The sequence below is a fragment of the Hesperophylax consimilis genome, chromosome 8 (genome assembly GCF_061612785.1).
Source record: "Hesperophylax consimilis isolate HC1 chromosome 8, BYU_Hcon_1.0, whole genome shotgun sequence".
Taxonomy (NCBI): Eukaryota; Metazoa; Arthropoda; class Insecta; order Trichoptera; family Limnephilidae; genus Hesperophylax; species Hesperophylax consimilis.
Window position 1 is genome coordinate 16,753,124 of NC_142843.1, and position 27,266 is coordinate 16,780,389.

General features: G+C 33.0%; 1 protein-coding gene and 4 non-coding genes across 6 annotated transcripts in view; all 5 read left to right on the forward strand.

Moving 5' to 3' along the window:
• LOC149421636 (G protein-coupled receptor dmsr-1-like) overlaps window positions 1–27,266 on the forward strand; it is a 418,612-nt gene that overhangs the window by 61,918 nt on the left and 329,428 nt on the right. The gene's annotated exons all lie outside the window — the stretch shown is intronic.
• Window positions 12,184–12,255, forward strand: TRNAE-CUC (transfer RNA glutamic acid (anticodon CUC)). The gene has a single exon. It is a non-coding gene; the product is annotated as a tRNA-Glu (tRNA).
• Window positions 12,712–12,783, forward strand: TRNAE-CUC (transfer RNA glutamic acid (anticodon CUC)). Its single transcript has one exon. It is a non-coding gene; the product is annotated as a tRNA-Glu (tRNA).
• Window positions 14,136–14,207, forward strand: TRNAE-CUC (transfer RNA glutamic acid (anticodon CUC)). Its single transcript has one exon. It is a non-coding gene; the product is annotated as a tRNA-Glu (tRNA).
• TRNAE-CUC (transfer RNA glutamic acid (anticodon CUC)) lies at window positions 14,664–14,735 on the forward strand. The gene has a single exon. It is a non-coding gene; the product is annotated as a tRNA-Glu (tRNA).

Consider the following 27,266-nt stretch of genomic DNA (forward strand, 5'->3'; position numbering starts at 1 on the left):
CGAAAACTTATACTTTACTGCTATATAAGAAGTATGCACCTTATTTTAAAAATATTTAGTTTTAATATTGTAGTCGGTATACTTACATTTCTAATCATATGCATTTTAGTGTTTTAAAAAGAGTCTGCGTAGGCATCATCATTGCAATCATTTAGTATATAGTTTTCGTCGAGTTAACTTATAATTTTTATGGTACCACAAAATTTGGTTGAAAAAAATGATGAAAAAAAACACTCTGCTCTTTTGTTTTGTTTGCGACATTTTGTTTACTATCACTTTTCTTGAAATCTTACGTATTAGTGTATGTCAGAAAATTCCAAAGACGGTAAAGTTTTCTTGGGAGTCCATTTACCAGCTTTTGAAACAATGTTCAGTTTTACGACCTTATGAAACAATGTTAAAAAAAGTTTATATGAAAAGGACACGTTTTTGGAACACAGGCTTCAATAAATCAGTTAACCTTTGGAACACCAGACACTTTTAGAGCGAAATCAAAAATGGAATAATAAATCAACTCTAAAGTTTTTCAAGTGCAAGTGATTCTGTTATAAAATTTTATACACTATTTCATGGCATAGAGGTTTAAATAGCATATCAAAAAAATCCAGCAAGGGTGAAATTCAAATGCCAGCAGCGCATGAACGGTTTGTCGACGGGAAAAAATTCTTGTCACTGGTGCAGGAACGGTTTTCCAGAGGTTAATTCCCAGAAAACGATAAAGAGTGGCTTTAAAAGCAGGTCATGTAAGTTTCATTTTAAAAATTAATGGACTTAGCTAGCAATCGAATATTCAAACACTTTTTAAAAATAAATAATTAATGGATTAACACTTCCACATAATTAGTAACTGTTTAGTGGCTTGTCTTTGCTTTGCAAAGGGCATTCACAGTTTTTTTTTCACAAATTTATTTTTAAAAAATCTTTTCGTATTTTATGTGTGATTAGTGAAAAAATATAAAACTTTGCCTCTATAATACCTTCTTATTATGAATCAACTCGAAAAAACTCACTCTACAGTTTTGGCCGACTTTCAAGGTAAAATACTCCACTGTGCGAGCCCCGAATGTATTGTAAAGATGCAATGTACAGTACAGCACCAAGTTGTCTCGGGCCTCAGCTTGGTTTAACGGTTTATTTATGCAGTTTGCTTGTTTCGCTACTCCCACATCCACGTGGGTTGGAAGCCGGCTATAAATAACCCCAACTTACTACTTCCATTCCGTGTTATATTGGCGGTCTCAGACGTGAATGTAACTCTTTCCTCACCTCGAATACCAATAAACACGCTCGTTTCTACCAAACACCGGTATTCTCCGGTCCGCACAATATTTCGGAATGTGTAAGATATTGTTTCCGCGCGATTTAACTTCGGATTCAACGAACTCGAAAGCCAACAAAGTGACTCATGCGTTCATATACAAATAAGTACCAATAAAATATTAAAATTATTATTAGAAAATATATATATACATATACATTTTAAATCATCTCAAAAACCTCGTCTTTTCAGTATGTTTTTCTTCTGTGAGTGAAACGATTGAAGATGATTTCTTTTCAGATATAAATAGCTCATTGTCATTTCCACTGCGAAACCGACGTCTGTTTTGAATTTTGATTTGAGTTCTTGATTTTCTGTTTGAAGCCAGGTGCTTCCTCTCTGCCGTCAACGATAGAAGAATATGAAGGGCGAGTGTTTGTTGGTTGTTGAAACGATTATTTTGCTGAATAATTATTTTCATTTAGGCGTAGACAACAATTCAATTTTCTCAAAACACCTGTCGCTCGTTCGTAAACGCCCGAAATACGTTTTAGACCCACAGGGGTAGGCAAATTCTTAAAAAAATGCTGTTTATTTTTTAAAAATGGCTCTTTAAATGCTATTAATAAATCGTGAATAGCTTTTCTTGTATTGAAAAAAAAATCATGTACCTTCATAATAAAATACATGCTTCATTAGAACTCTAGATACTGATATCTATTGTTTGTGACTTATTAATAACTCCGTCACTAAAACACGAGATACTTAAACCTATTGTTTGTAACTTATTAATAACGGCGTCCTTACTAATTATTTGTGACTTTTTAATGACTGTCTCAATAAAACACGAGATACTGAAACCTATTATTTGTGACTTATTAATAACTGCGTCAATAGAACACAAGATACTGAAACATAATGTGCATAACTAATTAAGTAATTGAATTCTCTTTGCTTGGATTAATATGAAATATTTTTAATCCTAGTTTAGTTGTGAAATGTAGTTAAGTTAGCCTCACTTTGTGTTTACTCACCCGTTAGTTAAATATTTCCACCGACGAAACATTTTCGATAGTAAAGTTAATTGGAATCTAAATCCGTCAGAGATAATAAAATCCAATTTTTGCATTTATCCAAATCTAGACTTTGATCCATCCAAATTCTGTATCATTTCTCTATTAAAAGACTTTAAGATCAAAAATATTTGTTTTCCAAAGCTATAAAATGATCAGACTATAAGAAACTAAGAGGAACCAATATAAGCGGACAGGTCAATGTGTGTGTCAGCCTAAACAATTAGTCGGGATTATTGTTTTTACCGGATCCTTCCAAGTGCTTATATACCTACCGACTTAAATTAAGAAATATGGTAAGAAGTTGAAATCATTGAAAGTAACAAAAGAAGAAAATCATTCAAAAAATTCTTTAAGTATTAGATAGTGAGAAAACAAAGTGTCGACGATAATTTACTACTCCGAGGAGACGGATCTATTTATTTTTCTCGCGTCCAGAGAATTGGAAAGAAGAAGAGAGTTTTTAATCTCTTTCTCGAAATCTTTAATGAATATTTTTGCCCAGTAGGCACCGAAAGAATGCGTCTCCAACCTTGACTTATGGCGACAGTTGAAATGTCTCGTTGAAAAACATACAAAAAACCCACTATTTCTTTCAGTGGCTAACTTTCTGCTACTCTGTTTACACACGCCTTCGCACCTATAATATTCTATTGATATGTTTTTTATTTTATTTATCAACTTGTGGTTTTTCTTTTCTGATTTCGGTGTAATATTATTTCCTTACGAAGTGAAAGTTACTCGTACTTTAGGTACCGCCTTTTAAAGGGAGCGCTATTCTCAAAGAAACGTTGCTAGAAAAGAATTTTTCCCGGTTTAATGATAAAATCTTCATCCTTCTTAAATCTCTCCCTCTTCTCACTGCCTTCCGTCTCGCAGTAATTTTCAATTTCAATTGCAGTAAATTGTTCTACTATCTTCATGCAGTAAAACTCTAAAATAAGAAAATATTAAACAGAATTCCACGTTAGTTTTACATCCACAAAATAAAATAAAAGGTACTTTTTTGCCATGTTTTTTTCTTGCCTAAATCAAAACAGCTGGATGATATTAAGCGGGAATTTAAGCCTTATCGCCATCTACGTAAGGAGTGTTATTGATGGCGGCTCGATTCAAAATATTACACGATGTAGTGCATCGCCTTAACGAAAAGCAATAGAACGTATCGTATTGTTAGCTTTTCTCACCTTATTTTTTCAAATAAATCCATTTAATTTAAAAAATAATACGCCATACCATTAAACTTTTTGTGATTTTAACTTCGAATCAAAGAAAAATAGAGCCAAGATTAGTCGTGTTAACAATTAGTTGTGCTGCAAAATTAGTTGTGGACACAGGAATTCCCTAAGTGAGATCAGCGGCTTATACTTGTATTGTAGGTATATACCTAATTACCTCACGTTTACCCTAAAATACCCAACAGTGTGGGTGGATCTTCCAGAATGCGACTTTTACATATTGCTCAATAAAATTTAGCCTTCAGGCCAGTTCCCACAGTTCGTATTTTCAAAGTTAGCGTAGTTTCGCACATTTGCACATTCGACCCTACAATAAAACAATTCTTTGGCATGGTATTTTTATAAAGATATTGTCTTGTTTGTGTATAATTTATGATTTAAGAATTCGTGACATTTTACTTCAAGCGGCGGCAGCTTTCAAATAGAGTTGTTCGCTCTCTATTTTATGATGACCCTAGTTAAACCATTATGCCTAAAAATATTTTCCAATATCTTTCCCACCCCTGTCCCATAGTAATAAAAACCCCAAATAAAGTTTCATCTCCCTTAAAATAATTCCTTTAAAATATGTGTATTGTTTAAGTCACGTTTGTATCATTTAGGATAGTTAAGTGCATTATTTTTTTATGTTTAAGAATTTTGTTTGCCGACGAGCGGGTGGAACATCTTTATTTTTGTAATATGTCCTTCAAGCATTTAGTTTAAATACAGATACCTCCCAGAAAAAGGCAGTATTCATATAACTGATAGGTACAGGCGTACCTAGGCAGGAGACAGTATTGCAGTATTCATATAACTGGTAGGTACAGGCGTACCTACGCAGGAGCTAGTATTGATATAACTGGTAGGTACATGCGTACCTACGCAGTCAGTCGTGAGATAATTACTAGGTTTATGTAAACCTATGGAAAACTGAAGAATAAAGGAAACTAGACCTTTATTTCTTTCAGTTTAAGTTTGAGCAGAGGAAAATAAGATCCTCTGCAATTATATTGTGAATTAATAAATTTATATGTCAAGAAGAAGAAGAGTTTTCCTGCATTCCATCTGACGGCGTGTTCTCGTACCACGATAGCAGAAACAGTGGGTATATAATATACATCTTGTGTGTGTGTGGTTTTATGATTATGGGAAGAATAAACGACCTTTCCGTCTTGTTGAATTTAAATTGATGATCTCCCTTCACGGAATGTGGAACGCCATTACCTTCGAGTTACGGTAGATAAAGATTGACATCGGAAGGTTCTATCGAGGTGAATATTTCACTTTGTTGTCCCTAACCGAACAAGAAAGAGGTCTATAATCTCTAAGTCATTCGTCTTCTACACACTTAAATTAAATAAATTTATTTTTATTTTACTGGAGCTTTGAATTCAACATTAAAAACCGACATCTCAATGCCTATTATAACGATTCCAAGTATATGGTGTTTTTTAATGAAAATAAATAACTTCATGTATACAATTATTTAATCAAACTAATCGACAAGTTTTGAAACCACGTCAGGATAATTAACAAATATAATAATAGACAATCAAGTAAATATATTTAAATTTTAAAAAAGTACCCATAGACAAAAATATGACAATGAGCGATGGTTAAATAGTTATTATTTTTTTTTAATAAAACATTAGGTAAAAAAATATTATAAAACAGTTAATTATTGCATTTACATATTTATATATTTTTTATAAATTAACACAACATAATTAACAAAGATGTATAAATAACAAAAAATAAATAATATTTTTTTTATCAATATCTGTAAGTTATGATTAATGTTATTAAGATGGCTATTTAAAAATATATTTGTTTATTAATAATATTTAATTGACTATCAAAGTTATCTAAATGTAAGTGTATTATATTTGTACGTAAAATTTTGAACCCTTTATTTTTATCAAAAGAATGAGTTGTTTCCAAAATGTGGTTGACAAATTCAGAATAATAATTATTATTCCAACACCTTAGGTTCTCCTTAACTCTAGAATTAAATTTCTAGAAGTCTATATTATGTATGTTCACCAGCATACATAATATTTACATGTGTTCACCAGAAGAAGTCTATATTATGTTTGTTCCCCAGCATACATAATATTTAAGTATGTTTACCAGCAGAATTCTATATTATGTATATTCCCCAGCATACATAATATTTACATGTGTTTACCAGCAGAAGTCTATATTTTGTATATTCCCCAGCATACAAAATATTTACTTATGTTCTCCAGCAGAAGTCTATATTATGTATATTCCCCAGCATATAAAATATTTACTTTGTTCACCAGCAGAAGTCTATATTATGTATGTTCACGAGCATACATAATATTATATTTGATGTTAAAATAGAATACAATGTTTATACTTTTAAATGTGAAAGAGTCGTGTTTATTTGAACGTTCTCATTGGCATTTTTTTTCAACATTATGGTGCCTGCCCAGGGCCCCCCGGGAGCAATTGGAGCTGTCCGCTTCGTGCGCCAAATTGTCTAAAACCTTACACCTAACAGTCCTAACACATTGATTTTGAGATTATTTTTCACACAAATGGCGCTGCACAAAAATACAAATCATCAGGAGAATTATTGATTACAGAGATCATCTACATAGTCGTTTGCTGGTTTTGACAAGGGGCGTCAAAATTTTACTCAGGACCGGCCCTGTACATGACTGAATAAAGTTTTAAAAAGAATTATTGTTATAGAGACAGTATCATTTATTTGTAAAAAATTGTATAATTCCCTATTTAAAATTAAAAAAATATATGTTTCGTAAAATCTAATATAATTTTTATTTAAGTAGCTAGACTTTAAGTACCTATCTACTTACAAATCTTATGAGTTCCGAGGAAAATTTTAGTTTTGTTTAATGTAAGAGAAAACTGGTAAAAACCTGTTTTGGACGCAAGGTCTGCTAGTAATTATTGTAAACCTTCATTCCAAGTATTATTTTAGGAATACACAAGTAAATTTTTATAGTATTATTATTCCAAAAATCTTCATAGGAATCATAATTTTACAGAACTACTTAAGCCACTCAAGCATTTTTCTTCATTGCCAAAAATACTGAAACCATGTTTTTTATGGTTTCCCTTTTCGGTGTGTTGTCGGGTGACTCTTAACGGTTCTTGTAGAGACATGTATTTGACACTAATATTATATATAAATAATAATATTAAGTATGGGACAAATATATATTCATACTTTAAAATGGTCGACATCGCTTTGGCAGGTAACTTCTGGATTAAAGCTAAAATGCAAAACAAATTTCTTTCCTCGTAAGTCTTAAAAAATAATGCGAAATAGATGGATAACTATGTTAAAACAGGTACCTAGTTAAAGTATATTTTTCTTTTTACAATAACTCGTTACTAAGCATGTGTAGTTTAACAGAAATTCAAATGTAGCGCCCTTGAGGTGATTTTTCACAAAAACGGCGCTCTACAAATTATCCAATTATTATTATTATTATTATTATCATCAAATGACCATTTTGTTTTTTTGACAGTTGAAAGCACCCCGCTAAATACCGATTCTAAGTCGGCTTCAGGTTTTGAACAAATTGTGATCAGCATAAGAGGACAAATATCATGTTGTTAAGCTTGTCAGCTTATTACAATTTGATAGAAAGCAGAAACGAATCGGCGTTTAACGGTAATCTTTCAATGGAAAAAAAAAACAAAATACAAAATGGTGCTGAGTGGTTATTTAATGATGTTGTCACACGTGAATTTCTGCAAAAAAACTAGGCCTAACTGCTACATTTAAAAAATATATTTTAAAAATACAATGTCTTGCCTGTGAGCTGACATAGCCAAATAGCTCAAAGAAAAGAAAGCCTGAAGGTTCAAATTTGATTAATCATTCAATTCTTAGAGAAAATATTATTTTGAAAATACGCAGTGTTTGTGAAGATATTTAAACGGTTTTCAGAGAAATCAGAATTTTCATAATGCGAAATAAATAAATTCATTAAATGTGGGCATATTGGAAGCACGACTTTATTTTACTAAGCTTCAGGGAAATCAGTTTAAAATAGTTAGAATAAATTTGTTCGCAAGACGCTGTTGATGAAAACCTGGGGAAATATTTATCCGGCCCAAAAATAGGGAACTCGCGAAAGCTTTTGAAGTGCTTTAGGCGCATGCGCCTCAAGCTTTAGTTTCAGGCAATGACGAAAAATAATAGACAAAGCTTTAAACGTAACCAGCATTGTTCAATGTGAATAGTGTTTCCGTGATGATATATTTTTTCCATCGGTAAAAGAGTTGTCAAACGAAATTAAAATGGATTTAATATTAAATTTCAATTAAAAATTAAGTTCATGTATCACCTTACTAGTTGAAATCCCCGGCGTGACTTTACGAAAAGTTTTTCAAAATCGGATGTAGACAGTGACTTTTCTCTTGTTTTGAAGGTCAAGTGTTCAAAATTTTATTAATCTAGAAATAATATAATTAAAATAATTGTAAAAGCCTTTTTAGTCGTAGAAATAGATAAATAAATCTCAAGTTCGTACAAATAAACACCTATTCTATTGGAATAGGTGGTTTTAAGCAATTGAACAACTTAGTTCGTTAAGCCAATGGTAATTTATTTTCCCGACCGTCGCCTTTTATTGCGGGCACAATGCACCACTAACACAATCACCAGGAACAAGATCACTGTTGGTGGACGCGCTGCACACTCTCGCTGCAGCAGCTGGTCCAGTTTCCTCACCACCTAGGATTCTTGCTGCAGAGTCTCCATCTTCTATCTTCGTATCACCTGTTACTGTACTTCACCACCTGTTCATTTACTTCATTGTATTTAACTTAAGTTTGTAATATTTATATTTGTGTAATACCTGCATCAACTGTAAAGCGCCCCTGAGGTGATATCTCACAAAAGCGGCGCTAAACAAATTGTCCAATAAATTAATAAATAAGAAACAGATAATAAACTTTAATCACAATATTTTGAAAGATACCGGGAAACACTGTGATTACAAGTATAATGAAAATATAATAAACGAAATATGAAACAATATTAGTAAAACGTAACAGTAACATAACATAAAATATAAACTGGAACAATACTACATACAAATACAAATCACTAAAACTACATTACCAAAGCTATTACAATTTGTAGGATTCAACAAAGTGCTGGTAAAGATTACGCTTAATTCTATAAATGGTATTATTAAATATTTCAATAGTACCCCTCAAACTTGTTGCTTAGAACATGCATCCTATTGGTTAGTGAGTGTGTCTGATAGTTGGTTGTGAATGTATTACAGAAGAATTTTACATTTTGGTCTTTTGTTCCTAGTCGGTACATGGAATTTTATAGTGGTCAAGTTATAAAGAGGAAGCTACAAGCTAAAAATGTGTATATTCTTTGTATACCTTATATTGTAGGTAATAGGCATTAAAATGGCTTGACAAACGGAGTCTAGAAACGTTCGATTTCAAGCACAAAAGTGGTTTTTATTTATTTTGTAAATAATTTTATAAGAAAGCAAAAAAATTAATCAAGTGAAACTGTCACAGATAATGTTAGCTGTAATACTGCATAATATATAAGTTGTTTCCTTTACGTGTTCATACATTTCTATTGAAAAAAAAATTTTTAGTAGTTTACATTTATATTTTTTATTGAGTAATTTGTTTTTCTATTTGTATTATACTCAAGCGAAACGATAAAAAAACCTTCAATTTATCTAAAGCATATTTTTTGGTATTCATTATGTACACCAATTCGTTATAAAGATTAATCAAAATAGTGATTTGGCATTTAGCTTCGCCTTAATGACTTAATACAACCACTTCTTACATAATTCTCTTCTCAGACAGTTTTATTAGTTTCAATTCATTCATCATACTGACATAATTACTGCATTCAATTGGAATGTTAAGCTTAAAATTTATGTACCTTAGAAATTTGTGTTGAAATCGTTCTATATTGTCAGAGTGAACTTTATGCACAGTGGACCAAATACGCGATGTATGGTCGATGTATAGTATGATTACTTATAGATTACATACAGTACCTATTGGTACCACATGGTATCCAATTGGGAATTTTTTTCTTTCACTTGTTAAGCTATTGAGTAATTCCCTTAGTCGTATTGCTACTTCAGAAAGTTTTAACTGTCTCAGGGTTTCAGGAGACATTCGGAATCCATTTCAGAAGCAAATCGGAGGTCTGTTTGACTTTGCAGTGGATTTGAGGCAGGCGGTGAAAGCAAATAAAACAGACTACGTTTTCAGAATATCCTATAACATTCTGCGACAATGGGAATCAATCAACTTCTATGTGTTTATGAAAAGTTCAATCAACTTTTCCAGGAACGAAAATGATTGATTAAAGAAAATTTCGATTGCACATTGTTTGAGGATAATTGTTGTTCATTGATCGTAAATTTACAATTTACAAAGCAAAGGTTCCTCGTTGAATAGAGACTTTCTAAAGAAACGGAACAATTGAATTGTGAATACTAATGCAAAAGCATTTTCTTTCTCAGTATCGGGTTAATAATCCTCCCTTATATGCCTGCTTCTAATATTCTACGCTATTATAATCACCATCATATTCCTTTGTAGCATTAAGTTGGGTATTTTTAACTCCGTCAAATTTGATGGCCATAATATTCCAGATAAAAGACGTTTTTAGATTCTGACAACTGAACAGTCCCCGAAACGCCTATTTTCAGATGTTGATCAAATTGTGATCACCTGTCAAGTATAACGTGACCTGTCTCTATAGACTTTAACCACTAGCCATTTCCCTCAAGTCAAGTAAAGAATTATCCATCTCGTGATCCATATGTTTACCTAATCTAGGTAAAAATTTCCAACACAAAACTGTGTTTACGAAATTCAAATGGGATGGAGATCTACGATGTCAGGCGAGTGTAAGAGAGCGCTTGGCTATTGGGCTAAATGGTACATTTGTTTCCATTTACATTTATATTGAAGGCACTTCTTGTGTTATTCTTTATTATAATATGTCTCCAGTCTTTAAATGCATGTATTTTCGTTGAAAGTACCTTTAATTACACAGAATTAAGATTACAAATGAATTATAAACAGGAAAACATGATAATATAATTCAAATAAACTAAAATTTACAATGAGGCTAAAGTACACAAAATGTGAACTATTATTAATATTACTTTTGTAATGTTTTTTGGGTGCTTTTAAAAATATCTGCCACTCTCACATATTGGTTACTTGAGAGGAAAGCACAAGCCAAACAGGTGTATAATCGGACCCCCTTACAATTTTTGGTACATTAACGGTTTTTTATCAGTTGTATATATTTTTAACACCTTTACTAGTTAAGAGGGTTAGTGTGTCTTTTATCACCATGAATATAGGTAAAAGGCATAAAAATTGTCGATTTAAACGTAAAAATTTTAAGCGTAAAGCGTATTTATTCAATAATTTTATAAGAAATAAATTTTTTTTGTCAAATCATGCAATTTAGACAGTGTCTTTAGATAAACATATCTTATTTTAATTTTAATCTGGGACATCTATTGACTTTAGGCATTTAGTTCGGGTTGAATCTTGCGTTCATACATAAAGATAGTTGCCAATAAAATTGTGCGGTGAGAAAATGAAGACAATTTTGGTAGTTCTTATTCGAAGTATGATACAGTTAAATATTACCGAAGGAGATCCCTCCTTAGCTCAGTTGGTAGAGCGGTCGCGGTGCTCCGGCAAAACGAGGGTCCTGAGTTCGAGTCCTAGATGTGACTGAATCTTTTTCTGATTTTTCTGTTTCAGATTTTCGTTTAGGAATCGCTAATATTGTCATTAATAATGAAATATTACAATATATATCTGTTTGTTTTAACTAAGCAATTAAACCTGTTGCTAGTATAGATGTGGTTTCGTAAAGCGTCCACTTTTTATCTTCTACGTCAGCGTGATTTAAGCATTGAGCTTTGCAGCCTTGAAATACCTTTATGATCACTGTCGTTAGTTGTTCAATTTATTATAAAAAATCAAAATTAGTGCTGAGCTTGGTAAGAAAATCTACCATCACAGTAAAATACGCAAAGGTACTTGCAAAAAAGTATTTGAAGAAAATATGATTTACGATAGAAACCTGGATCGTCAATTTCTCAGCCCAAATCTTGCGGGTCAGTGCACTACTCAGATCCTTTGAGCAATCTGCGAAATCAAATCGCACTTTGATTTCTGATTTTCTGTGCAATAATGGAGAAATTCGGTTAAGGTCAGAACTTTAAAAAATAATAGTAATCATTTTCTACGACCAAACACATTAAAATTAATGACATAAAATACCTAGAAGATTTAACTCATACCACTCCTTTGTCGAGTGTGGCTCGACATTATATTTCTTACACCAACTCCTATGTCGAGTCATACTCGACATTATAGTAACGCAATTTCGAAAAATAATTTAAATTATCAAATGTATTTTTGAAGTGAAACTTCTTTAGCCGCGTAATGAATTTTCGGGAACGTAGTAAAACCGAGTCAAGATCGAAACGAAAAAGCGGGTACCCCCACCACCGCTCACCGTTCAGAAAAATGGTGTACAAAATTCGTTGTAATTATTAAACAAGTTAAATAACGTATTTTCGCACAATTTCGCAAGTCCAGTATGGTCTAGTGGCTAGGATACCTGGCTCTCACCCAGGAGGCTCGGGTTCGATTCCCGGTACCGGAAATTATTTTTGGTCAATTTTCTGAGATACTGTTTTATTTAATTTGTGTTTTGATTATTTCAGGTGATATTTTTAAGAATTCATTTTATTAAATACAAGCAGTGACTTGAAAAAAATCATAAAATTGTTAATTTTTCAATATGGACTTTTGGCAGCCGGGATGTATTTATAATTTCACAATTATTTTAGGAATGCGGAAGCACATCATGCAAGATTCCCATTCTTGCGACCCGGGTTCGATTCCCGGGCAGTGCACTCCTTTTTTATGGAGAATCATTATTTTTCAAAGGAAGGATATTTTTGATATTGTATTTTAGCTCCAGTAGTATGAAATAAATTTTTATTTCATATTATATTCATATACCCCCACCACCGCTCACCGTTCAGAAAAATGGTGTACAAAATTCGTTGTAATTATTAAACAAGTTAAATAACGTATTTTCGCACAATTTCGCAAGTCCAGTATGGTCTAGTGGCTAGGATACCTGGCTCTCACCCAGGAGGCTCGGGTTCGATTCCCGGTACCGGAAATTATTTTTGGTCAATTTTCTGAGATACTGTTTTATTTAATTTGTGTTTTGATTATTTCAGGTGATATTTTTAAGAATTCATTTTATTAAATACAAGCAGTGACTTGAAAAAAATCATAAAATTGTTAATTTTTCAATATGGACTTTTGGCAGCCGGGATGTATTTATAATTTCACAATTATTTTAGGAATGCGGAAGCACATCATGCAAGATTCCCATTCTTGCGACCCGGGTTCGATTCCCGGGCAGTGCACTCCTTTTTTATGGAGAATCATTATTTTTCAAAGGAAGGATATTTTTGATATTGTATTTTAGCTCCAGTAGTATGAAATAAATTTTTATTTCATATTATATTCATATACCCCCACCACCGCTCACCGTTCAGAAAAATGGTGTACAAAATTCGTTGTAATTATTAAACAAGTTAAATAACGTATTTTCGCACAATTTCGCAAGTCCAGTATGGTCTAGTGGCTAGCTGGCTCTCATAGTGGATACCTGGCTCTCACCCAGGAGGCTCGGGTTCGATTCCCGGTACCGGAAATTATTTTTGGTCAATTTTCTGAGATACTGTTTTATTTAATTTGTGTTTTGATTATTTCAGGTGATATTTTTATTTATTATGTGCATCTATATAAAAAGGTTTATATATTTTTTTTGGCTTTGCCTGTCTCACTAGAAATTCTGTGCCGAGACAGACTAGCTTACAAATATTTTATAATATTAAAATAAAGTGCATTTTTCAATAAAGCAAAAATATATATATTTTTTTGAAGTGAAACTTCTTTAGGCGCGTAATGGATTCGGGGACGGAGTAAAACCGAGTCAGGATCGACACGAAAATGCGGGTACCCCCACCACCGCTCACCGTTCACTGTCCCTCTCTCACCATATGCGCTTGTTGAGGTGGGGGAGCCGCTCACGAACGTTCTCTCTCTTCTCTTCTTTCCTCTCTCTCAGACACCAGCGAACTGCGCCACGCCAAGCATCAGCTGCTTGGTTAGTATACTGCGTCGTGAGTGTAATACGAGTGAAATACGTAATTGATTGTGGTTCATACGGTTAATTTGAAAATAGAGAGAGAGGAATAAATTAAATTTGAAAATAGAGAGAGAGGAATACTAGAAGTTTCACTTCTGTCTTGCGTAGGCTTGACACACCCACTTTTTTTTTATTGAAGTGAAACTTCTTTAGCCGCGTAATGAATTTTCGGGAACGTAGTAAAACCGAGTCAAGATCGAAACGAAAAAGCGGGTACCCCCACCACCGCTCACCGTTCAGAAAAATGGTGTACAAAATTCGTTGTAATTATTAAACAAGTTAAATAACGTATTTTCGCACAATTTCGCAAGTCCAGTATGGTCTAGTGGCTAGGATACCTGGCTCTCACCCAGGAGGCTCGGGTTCGATTCCCGGTACCGGAAATTATTTTTGGTCAATTTTCTGAGATACTGTTTTATTTAATTTGTGTTTTGATTATTTCAGGTGATATTTTTAAGAATTCATTTTATTAAATACAAGCAGTGACTTGAAAAAAATCATAAAATTGTTAATTTTTCAATATGGACTTTTGGCAGCCGGGATGTATTTATAATTTCACAATTATTTTAGGAATGCGGAAGCACATCATGCAAGATTCCCATTCTTGCGACCCGGGTTCGATTCCCGGGCAGTGCACTCCTTTTTTATGGAGAATCATTATTTTTCAAAGGAAGGATATTTTTGATATTGTATTTTAGCTCCAGTAGTATGAAATAAATTTTTATTTCATATTATATTCATATACCCCCACCACCGCTCACCGTTCAGAAAAATGGTGTACAAAATTCGTTGTAATTATTAAACAAGTTAAATAACGTATTTTCGCACAATTTCGCAAGTCCAGTATGGTCTAGTGGCTAGGATACCTGGCTCTCACCCAGGAGGCTCGGGTTCGATTCCCGGTACCGGAAATTATTTTTGGTCAATTTTCTGAGATACTGTTTTATTTAATTTGTGTTTTGATTATTTCAGGTGATATTTTTAAGAATTCATTTTATTAAATACAAGCAGTGACTTGAAAAAAATCATAAAATTGTTAATTTTTCAATATGGACTTTTGGCAGCCGGGATGTATTTATAATTTCACAATTATTTTAGGAATGCGGAAGCACATCATGCAAGATTCCCATTCTTGCGACCCGGGTTCGATTCCCGGGCAGTGCACTCCTTTTTTATGGAGAATCATTATTTTTCAAAGGAAGGATATTTTTGATATTGTATTTTAGCTCCAGTAGTATGAAATAAATTTTTATTTCATATTATATTCATATACCCCCACCACCGCTCACCGTTCAGAAAAATGGTGTACAAAATTCGTTGTAATTATTAAACAAGTTAAATAACGTATTTTCGCACAATTTCGCAAGTCCAGTATGGTCTAGTGGCTAGCTGGCTCTCATAGTGGATACCTGGCTCTCACCCAGGAGGCTCGGGTTCGATTCCCGGTACCGGAAATTATTTTTGGTCAATTTTCTGAGATACTGTTTTATTTAATTTGTGTTTTGATTATTTCAGGTGATATTTTTATTTATTATGTGCATCTATATAAAAAGGTTTATATATTTTTTTTGGCTTTGCCTGTCTCACTAGAAATTCTGTGCCGAGACAGACTAGCTTACAAATATTTTATAATATTAAAATAAAGTGCATTTTTCAATAAAGCAAAAATATATATATTTTTTTGAAGTGAAACTTCTTTAGGCGCGTAATGGATTCGGGGACGGAGTAAAACCGAGTCAGGATCGACACGAAAATGCGGGTACCCCCACCACCGCTCACCGTTCACTGTCCCTCTCTCACCATATGCGCTTGTTGAGGTGGGGGAGCCGCTCACGAACGTTCTCTCTCTTCTCTTCTTTCCTCTCTCTCAGACACCAGCGAACTGCGCCACGCCAAGCATCAGCTGCTTGGTTAGTATACTGCGTCGTGAGTGTAATACGAGTGAAATACGTAATTGATTGTGGTTCATACGGTTAATTTGAAAATAGAGAGAGAGGAATAAATTAAATTTGAAAATAGAGAGAGAGGAATACTAGAAGTTTCACTTCTGTCTTGCGTAGGCTTGACACACCCACTTTTTTTTAAACACTTTATATCTCATTCTGAATATTCCGAATACGCAAAATACATATATCTCGTCAAGTTTCGCCTTTTAGATAATTTTTAAAATCGTATTATTTTTAACCTTGTAAATGCACTGCGCAGTTATTTGGTTGCGACGCATGTAAGTAGGTAGGTACTTGCCTGTCTACCTGCGTAACAATAGGAAGCGCTGAGGGATTTCTCCCAACACATAACAAAGGATTCTTATACCTATTCACTTGTTATCACATAATATTTTGTTCTGTTTGTGTATTTACATTTGTTTTTACTGTTTTTAGTAGCAAATATTTCGTAAGTAGTGAATAAGGGCATATTAAGTTGTTAATTTTATATATTTCTATGTTTTTTGTACTCTATGTAAAGAAAGAGTAATAAAAATTACATATTTTAAAATTTTTTGTTTAACTTTTTATTGAGGCCACTTTTTATCCATTTTTTGTAAATTAATTAAGGAGTTGGTAGTAGGTAATTAAAAAAAAAATTAGGAGTGCAAAGGGTTAAGTTTAAAAAAATAGATTTTCAAAAGATGGAACCGTCTTTACCTTTGTCGCGCAATCGAAGGTGATGTTAACAAATACTTAGGGTTGTGTTAATGGGTAGTTTTATAATTTTTACGACAACGGCACAAATAAAACATAATACTTCTGTTCTTTATTGCAATAATGCTGCAGCTCTTTCTTAAGGCGATGCCATACGTAGTAATGCAAAATCATGTGTTTTTGGTTTGAAAATTTGGTCGCCTAGAAATGTTTTAGATGCTTTAATTAAATACTGCTAGTATAATACATCTTGGCCTTTGAAATGATCGAGTATTTTTAGGTAAGTCTTTTTATAAGCCCAGAAAAAAATAATGTACAAGGCTTATCAAAACTTCTTTAAAGTTCAAAATCTCCTACTTACGAAGACATTTTCTGTTATAATTTTATTGTATAATGTGGCAAATTAAGTTATTTATAAAATTATCGGAAAAAAAATAAATATTTATGCCTGAACATCCACAAAATAAAATAAAATACACTTTTTGGCCATGTTTTTTTCTTGCATTAATCAAAACAGGCGGATGGTGTTAAGCGGGAATTTAAACCTCATCGCCATCTACGTAAGGGGTGTTATTGATAGCGGCTCGATTTAAAATATTAAACGAAGTAGTGCATCCCCCTAAGCACAAATAATAGTGTGTAAGAAAAGAGCTGTTGAAAATGAGACAAACGATGTACGTGTGTCTGCTTCCCCCATAGGAAAAATGTCGTCATTGTCGTACATCTTCCTCACACGTATTAATTAAATTATTGCCGTCGCCGTGCCGTTGTCGTAGGAAATAGAATAGTCTAAAGGTGTATCCATGCCTCCTGCAGTGGTATCCTTGCGTGGTGTTACTGGGAAATAGCTTTTTGTCTTGCTTAAGCTTACCTTTTGTTACTCGACTGATTGGTGTCATATATGTATACATTTACCATATTATTAACTTAATACAGGGTGCGGCAAAACAGACAGAGCGATTATTAAGGGCTATAAAAAAACAGCGCAACTTACAAAAATGGGATTTATTTTATTTTATTCGGTACATCAAGCCGTTTTACGCATCAAGTGCTGAAGACGACATCATAAAGACGATACATTGATGAAGGGAATTTTTGAAGTTTTTGGCACATCTCTACAGGTATAGCGGCGAAATCCTCCAGAATCCGATCCTCGAGTTCTTCCATGATGTGAGGCCGATGTTTTAGAACATTTTCCAACAGGTAGCCCAACAGGCAGAAGTCGCAAATTGCAGCCGGAAGGCCCGCTGGGTGGCGAAGAAAGAACGGCCATTTTCCAAGAAACGTGTTGACGGCGAAGCCTCGGTATTGTCTGGACCAAACCATGGTAACGACTGAAAAATGCACGACCCTCCCGACAGTGAGACTCTTTTCAGGTTATTACCCCAAACCACACGGGATGAACCGGCTCTTATTAATTTGAAATCATGTGGAACTGCTTACTGCGGTTTACAGCCAATGAATCCACCTAGATTTCAACGTTTATCCCATATTTTTAGGTTTATAAATTTGGCACATTATGGCAAGCGATTGCTCAAAACGTTTTGCAAATAAAAAATCGCTCTAGTGGTTAACAAGCTGTAGGCAATGTATATGTATGAGTACTGTGTTCGGGTCAACTCCGGTTGTGATAACTATTCCATACTATATTTGTACTATTTTTACAAAAAATTGCCACCTCTGTGATAGATTGCCCGGAATTACTAGAAAGAATTCAGTTAAGAGTACCCATCAGACAAACCAGACAAAATCACACATTAAACATCCCTCAATGTAACACGAACTCAAAACAAAATGCTTTTATTCACCGTGCTTTGTACAATTTTAATACTTCATACAGTGAATTAGACTTATTTAACTCAGCACCCCACAATTTCAAACCTAAAATCAATAAATAATTATATTATCACTTTTATTTTTTATTAATACACACACGTACATGCTACACATTACACAGACTAGATCCATCCCATACCCCTCCCTTCCCCATCCCATCCCTAAGGCTAATGTAACTTTTTTTCTGACATAAATATTATATAAATTAAAATACCTAAGTGAAAACCTATTATTGGTTAAATAATTGACACTTACTACACCATACCTTGTAATAATTATAACTGTTGGTTTTCCAAATAAAATGAAAATAAAATAAAAAAAATAAAAAATTAACTTACTACAAAAATACTTTTTAAAATTATGTACAAAAAAAGCAAATGAGGACAAAAGTTGTTTATTTTTTAATGTGTGGAGTTATTTCGGTCAGATTAAGCGGCTCTATTGTGATGAGAAGCTTTGTTTTTTCATCAATTTCAATGTTTATTTATACTAGACTTCGTTCATAAAATCCACAGCATAAGTATTTCAACGGTCTAATAAAGATTAAGGACGGGTTGTTTCGGAGAATTTGAACAATTCATCAAATTTCAACGTTCATTTTCCAGTTCTGTGAGAGATTTTTTCAAGTTCTGTTTTAATTTCAGTTTTTTCAAGCAACTAGCCTATAATGATATAATAACAGAACTTGAATAGGTCTTTCACAGAACCCGGAAAAGAACGTTGAAATTTGATGAATTGTTCAAATTCTGCGAAACAACCCGTCCTAAGTGTTTTCAGTGTTTATTCAAGTCACCTCACACTTGAAAAATCACGATGCAATTAATACTTCACAATTCGAAGCTTTAACTTATGAATACTATACTTTGTAAAAAAAAATTTTTCGCGATAAAAATTGACTTTTTCCTGTCAATTATTTTTTTTTATAAATAAGTTATTTCTAATAGATTTGGTTTATTTTTTATATTATTCTCGACAGTTAATGTTCTAATGAGCGTTTTTCTCACACCATATATGACCATAATAAACATGATTTATTTTAAATTCTAAATGTAAAAAAAAGTAATTTCATGGTCATGGCCACTATTATGAAAATAAATCATTTTATTTAATTAGAAGATAATACTAACAAGTCTAAACGAAACATGAAACAGAACAAGACACGTAAAAATAAAAATAAATAAATCATTTTATTTATAACAAAATAACTTATTTGATATCCAAGTTTAAAATTTACCTAAGTTTGTTTCAGTATTTCCAAGAACAACGTGTGAAACGAAAGTTTTGCTGTTTTTGTGACGCCACTGCATACTTAGGAACAGGATAATTAATAAAGCTCAGAGCTTATTTAGACAGGTGATTAGCATACAAAAACAAACCATAAAACATTATTATTACATCCATAAAGGGCTTACCGGATAAAATGGAATTTTCCACAAAATGTCGTTATCATTTTGATGTGAGCACTTTCAGGATTTTAATGAATAATCAAACATAACGATCGAATTTCTGTCTATTTTTCGAGAAATAACTTCCCTGCGGGCATCATGCAATTAAACAATAATCGCTCCACGTGTCACACAAATGACTTTGTCAATTAAATAATATAAGAGCGGAGGTCATTTGATTATCTTCACCATTTTTCACTCGTATCATTTACAAAAAGTTATATTTGTTATAAATTACTCGGTTGAAGTCTCGGGAAGTTTTAGCCATAAGTTGCATTTCATGTTTCTAAAATAAAAAAGTTTGACGGTTTTTGCTTTGACAGCGGGCGGGTACTGAACGGACTCCCTACGAGTAAGTGCCACAAATTCTAATTTGTACAACCGCTCGGGAATTTACAACACACGTTTTTTTTTACCTTTAAACCAGCAGTGGAGAATATTCCGATTGGCAAAAAGCCGAGTACGTAGAAATGATTAAGCCCTAGAGTGGGTTTTACAGTCATATAATAACCAGTTGCTACTTTCAATTCTAGACATATTTTGATAAAAGTAAATCAGTGAGTTAAGAATTAATTATTAAGTTGAATCAAACTACCATAATCAATTGAACGATCGTAAAGATTGGAAAACGTTTATTTTTTATACATATTTATTAGACGTCGGTATTAAACGAAAAAAAAAATTGACTTCCTCAAAACATAATGAACGTTTGGCTGAATACAAACCCTTAACTTGAATATGTTTTACTGGTTAATACTAGCATACGAGGATAGAAGCCTAACGTTAGATTGTTTTTTTGGTACTGTAATATAAAATGTATTAGAAGATGTTAAAATGTCTTAAAATCTCCTCAAATCATCACACCATTTCTTCTTACTTTTACATAAATTTTACATTAGTACCTACTAATTCGCTTAACAACTTCGATACATAAATTCATCTTAACTTAAATACATTTACATTATAAGAATGGATAGCTAATGACATCCCTTAGCGGGGAAAGCCAAATACAACTAAAAAACTTCGTGGAAAAATAATGTATTTGCCTTAGAGGTGATATCTTTTATAAAAAACTTGGATTCACTTGAAAAACAAAAGCAATCTTAACGGAGAATTTCTTTTTTAACGTAGCATTAATAATTCCGCAATTTCTTGTGTTTCCACTTACTGTTGGAGGCTTGAAGCAAATTAGTAAGCAGTTGGGACTCTTGTACTGTGTTCACTTAAAATGAATACTTGTGTTATACGTTGAGAATTATTACGGAAACATTACTATGAATAAATACACTATGAATAAATTCAAATTTAAATGACGAAACAGAAAACAAAAAACTCCCGATTGATGGCGAGTGGCTTGTCTGATGGCCCCAACTCGCCAAGGAGCAATTCAAGTAGAAGAAACACGAAACATAAAACCAACGATATGGTTGTTTTAATAGTTTGACCTTCTTTTCCATTAGTGCGGCATCTGAATTATGAATTCAAATGTTTTTCATTTGGGCTGCCTTGGAGCTGCCTTTAGAGAACCCGAAGCGCTCAAATATCCGCTTTCAAAAGTAACTGTTTACAATAAGCAATAACACTCGCCAGCTATTTCCGATGGTGAAATCATAATTCATTTAACGGGAGATAGGAATATTTTCAACACTCCTTGTTGGGGGATATTTGGGATTGTATAGAAAGCGGTTGTGCAATACAGAATGCACCTAATAAAAGTTTACAATTCCATTTAAATCCTCACAACTTACTATTAAAACTAGTGAATGAGAAAGAAAAATGGAAACGAAGCGCATCTAACGTTTGTACACGGAGAAAAATGAGTATGGCTGATTTATTAAAATCATGTTAAAAATGTGGTGACAGGCCATTTCCTAATAAAATATTAGTTTATCCAGAATATATCGAAACAGATGCGCTTATCCTGATAAACATATGACGAAATACAAAAATATTATTTTTATGATCACTTGTTAAGACATCCTCATAACACATTAGTGTTTTTTTATTTTTCATTTATTTTTTATATTAACTCCACACAGGAGGCCCTGAAGAAAATAATTTCCCTCAGGGCCTATGTAATCTTTGGGGATGCTGTGTGGAGGGTCTTTTTGTGGAGAGGAAGGAGTGAACATGGGTCTTGAAGAGTCCCATGTTGTAGGAGGGAGGAAACACAGAGGCCGGCAGTTCGTTCCACAGCCGAGCTGTTGAACTTAAGAACGAATTGTAGAAGCGACCCGTTCTCATGTGACAAATGTCAACCGTGTACAAATGTTGGGCGCGCGTTTGGCGTGTATCCCGACTACGCACCGGTTTACTTATAGTTGGTTAGGAAATCTATCAATTCATTCGTTAAAGGCCTGCAGTCCCGTTTTTTATAATAATTGACCAATATAATAAAAAAAAAATAATGTTCTAATTTTTGGAATAACGAGTCTTGTCTTGCCCCTGCAGAAGCAAGGTTTCTGGGTTTGACTCCTATATTATGACCGTGTCGTTTTCTGATTTTTCTGTTTCAAATTTTAGTTTAGGAATCGCTAATATTGTCTTTTAATAATTTGACCAGATTCTTAATAAATTATAATTTTTTTATAAATATAGTAAGTTTTTTCCGATAAACTGTTAAAATTTATATTTATTTGAAATCGGATAAAAATAAATATTTATTTGAATATCAATCTGTGTTGAATTTTTGAAAAGAAATTTTCATTACCCCAACAAGAAAATAATTCTAATTATTTTAACTAACTAATGATAAGAGGAATATTAACAAAACAGTAGTTTTGAAATAAGACGTGTTTCTCTCTCGTTTTATATTAAATCATGTTTAATTTTGCATAATGTGCTCATTCAGTTTGAAAAAACGCCGAGGAAAAAATTCTGTATTATTCTTTTCACAGAGCTTATCATATTTCACTCCTGATATTTCATCGCGTACATAATGAGGCTTTTTGAAAGTAATTGAATCATATTTCTAGGATACCTATAGGTATCCAGTTTACACTGATTCGCGAAATTAATAGGTATTTTCTTGCTCGTTCAATTTCTCGATTGCCGTATTTTTATAAACTTTTGTTGAAAACGTAATCACAAGAAGCCGGACGATGTCTTGTGAACTAATCATTTTTGACGTCGCTGTGAATAGTACTTTGTGCGCACTTGCGAGGAAATAAGGAATCGTTCAGAGTAAGGGTATGCAAAAATCTTTCTTTGTGAAAATAATACACGATCCGTTTTTTTTACTGTAGGAATTTGGGACACTATGGTGGCAGAAAAGAAATAATGCAGTGGTTATATTGTATAATTGTACTATGCGGGAATATTTATTTAAGTTGTTGGTCCAACCGACTATTGGTCGAAGAAACAAAAGGCAGGTAGTTACATTAATTAATATAGATAAAGAACCAAAAAGAAAGTCGTAAAAAGAAAATTTAAATTTTGATAATCTGAGATGTGATGCAACCTAGCGAGGTACCGCTAGAGATGGTCAGCAAGCAAAGCCCACTACAGGCCCTGGCGCGCGATGGATTTCCAAGACTCACGTGATCAAGTCAGTGCCATCGAGCAACGAGCAGTTATAAAATAATTTATACAGACGTTATTAATGCTGACAAGAATAAAGTGAATATATTTGTAAAAATTGCTGTTCACCAGTAAGAAAACATTTTCAATAATAAAGAAAATAAAATGTATGTATTAAGTACGTGTTTGTTATTTCACACCTTGATGTTTTTCTACTAAGGAAGCTTTATGTATAAATTACTTTAATAAGGAATGTACGGCAAAATTTAGTATTATTTTGTAACTACTTTCTTAATAAAAATACAAATTCTAATTAAAAAAAATATTCAGTTGGAACGTTTCATCCCACAACAATCTCGTTTTTTAGGTCCATAATCTTAACAAATTAATATATTTATGCACTGTGTAGGAATCGAACCCATAACCTCAGGACTTAAAGTCAAATAAGCATAACACATGATTTAATCAGTTTATTTAATGAAAATCGTTCGTTTGAAAATAAAATAAAAATTCCTTCTCCGTCGCTCAGTTTTTGGCAAACTTACCATTCGACAAGTTGTTTTAACTCACGTTCTTAACCCTTTCATCACCGCACCTTTGTTTCCACGTATAGACCACACTTTATGCTTGCTAACACCATAGATCATTATTTGAAACATTTTTGTGCACGTATAATTTTTTTTTGCTTACTGAATTAGTTTTTTATTTGATTTTTATTATTTATATTCCTTAAAGTGTTATTTTTTTATAGTATAAAAAAAATTAACGCATAAACAATAATTTGATTAAAAATATTAATTTTCAGTATAACATACAAAAATAAACAGATAATATAAAAACAACAATGTATGGAATCCAAGTAAAGCAGCCGAAATGGGATCTGTCATTATATTTACTGTATTTGTCGCTGGAGTAAGGATAGCAACCTAGTAGAAAAAAATAGAAGCCACGAAGAATATCCTTAACAGGATTATCCTTATATTAATGTTTTTCTTCATGTTCCTGAGGAAGAACATTGATGTTGAAGGAGTTAAAAAGCATTCAAGGTTATTTTCGCTATTCAAAAATTATTCATGTTTTCTAACTTCTTTGTTCTTTGTGTTTATAAGAATATTGTTCAATGGAGTAATTAAGAATAATATTTATGACTTATTCAATTATCGATCGAAAACGATAATGTTTTTGAGTTATTTCTTATTTCAACAAATCAAAAAAAATACTGTTCGTCTTTCTGAAGTTAATAAAAGTTGGTTTTGGAAAATATTTACTTCAGAATTTAATATTTCTCTGCTGAACATGAAAGGTTGAAATGTACAGAATAAATTTTTTTTTCAATGAAATTGTTAAATTGAATATTTTGCAGTAATCGTTTTTTTATAAGATATCAACGAAAATCACTATCTGCATTCCTGAACATAATGAATATTTGTATATTTTTTTAAAATTGACATAACAACTTTATTTTTATTCGTCCAATTCAAATTGCCAAATGTAACAACATACTATCTGTCTATTTCTATTTATATAAAGAAAAGTGCCTGTAGCGGACAACGGGCGAGCAGTGTAGATTCTATGTTGACTGGCATCATTTTTATGCAAATCCACTCTTTTACTCTGAAATTGGTGAAACTTTTCACAATTGACCGTCAAAGCAAGAGGAAGGTTACTGTCTACTCGTAAATAAAATTTAGAAAAACTAAATAAAATCCCGCTACGCCGGGGACTTCAGCTTGTACTATAATGAAGTCCCGCTAAACTGAAGCAGTCTTACTTATAAAGATTCCCTAATACGTCTCTGCAGCGTAAGTATAGCTATACGATGAAGATGGACGTATACTGCCCGGGTTAAAATCTTTAATCATAATAATATTCACCCATTTTTTTTCGTACTGGCACCACTTTGCTACAATCCTCAAAAACAAGGTCATTTTCGCATTTTGCGTTTAGTTGCTAACTTCGCTTACATGACATTTACGATGACGTATCTGCTTTAGTAAATCGATTTTTCGATTTAAAATATTCCTATGATAGTGCTGCAAATGAATATTACTGTTTTTTCATTTTCATTGCGCGACCGATCTGTATTTGTCAAATTAACCAGATTACTAGCGAAGTCCGCGATCTCCATCTTAAGACCATAATACGTTTCTATACCTGGGGATCGGGCGGTTTAAAAATCTGTCGACATATTACGGCCCCTCGTATTACGGCCGGTATACGCATACGTATACGCATACGCATGATTATGAGTAACGTTTTCTATTAACCCTTTCTTATCCCCCGTACTATATGTATATATTATTATAAATAAGACAGCCAGGGAGCAGTTTGTCAACGCGGCTGTTCCAAGGTTAAACACTATTATTTGCTAATGGGTAAAAGGAAACGCCAAAACGTGATTGTGATCGAAGTTCAATAACTAACATGCTTTTCATACATTTATAAACTCTTTTTGAAATACTTTTTTAACTCATATTTTTAAATATGAGTTAAATACATAATCGATAATGGTAAAATAGACTTAATAGTTTGAGCGTGAAGTGCATTATACAATACATATTTGCGAATAATTGTAAATGTAAGAAAAAATACCACTCTTTTTTTTACATTACACACAGGAGGTCCTGAATGTCATCTTTGTTATCTATATCTTCTTTGGGGATACTATGTTGATGGTCATTTTAAGGAAAAGAAAGGAGAGAAGTTTTGGGAAATAAAAAGGTATGAGGGGTGGGTAGTAATCTAGATATCAGTATACCCAGGAGTGACGGACGTATGATCTATCCCTCTCAATTGGAGAGGTCAAAGGGTCTCCCTTGTGATGTTTGGATACTCACATAAAATAAACGAGACAAACATACTCCAAAAATTTTTTTGTTTAGAATATGAGAAGATTTATGGACAGACAGGCCTGGAGTAAACAGATTCCCACGGGAAAGGAGAGACCGGAGCGACAGTCAGGTTTGGAACTTGAGTGCGTTGACAGCTCCATGAAATCTATACAAATGAGAGGTGTTGTGTGAAATTGCAGTGAATTGGTGGATTCAGATGGTGTTAATAGTATTGTGGAATTTTGAACTAAAGTGAAATATTATTGAACCGGTTTTTGCGTGAAGTGAAAGTGGTTGGACTCAGTGAGAAAACAATTAATAATAATGACAATAAGGAACAATCGGATAATTTGTAGAGCGCCGTTTTGTAAAAACCCACCTCAGGGGCGCCAGGTGTTGTGCAATCGCGATTGTGTTATAAAGTTGTGTTGATTTAAACGTGATTTCGTATACAGTTCGAACTAGATTGCTTGTCTTAAAAACATGAAAATAATAAAAATATTGATTGCGTTTTAAAATAGAGTGAATGTACTTAAAGGCAGGGAGTGTTAAATCGGGCTAAGTTATTGATTTGGCGAGATGGCATTCTATCCACGGAGACCGAAAACCAGAGAATCAAATAGATTATTAACTGTGGGTTCGAATCCTAACAGATTAGGGAGGTACAATTTTATTTACAGGAATATTAAATTACCCTTTTATAAGCGTAGGGAGGAGGTCGAAAATTAAAGTGATTTAGCTATATAGTGTAACCAGGTAAGCTTCACGCTGAGAATGAGAGGTGCCTAACTGGGTGAGTTTTTATATTATTTATTAAATTCCAGAGGACCCCCTTTAAAAGACGGATACAACTAAGTTTACGACACCTGCCGCCCAAATAATGTTATCATTAAAAGGAATACCCTAGACGGATTGTCAATCAGCTGTGAGTGAGAGACAGGCCAATGACTTTTCATATATAGGCCGAGAGGCGCGGAGTACAGTCAGTCAAAGGGGAAGTTTTGCTAGCGTATGCCGTCCCAAATTGAAAGCGTTCGGATGCAACCAGACGGAACAAAATGAAAACTTTTCTTCTGTTATTTGACTTTTCTAATTTAATACTTTTCATCTATTGTTTGACTTTCTAAGTTACGAATTGGGATGCACGAAAACAAATCTAAAGACGAAAG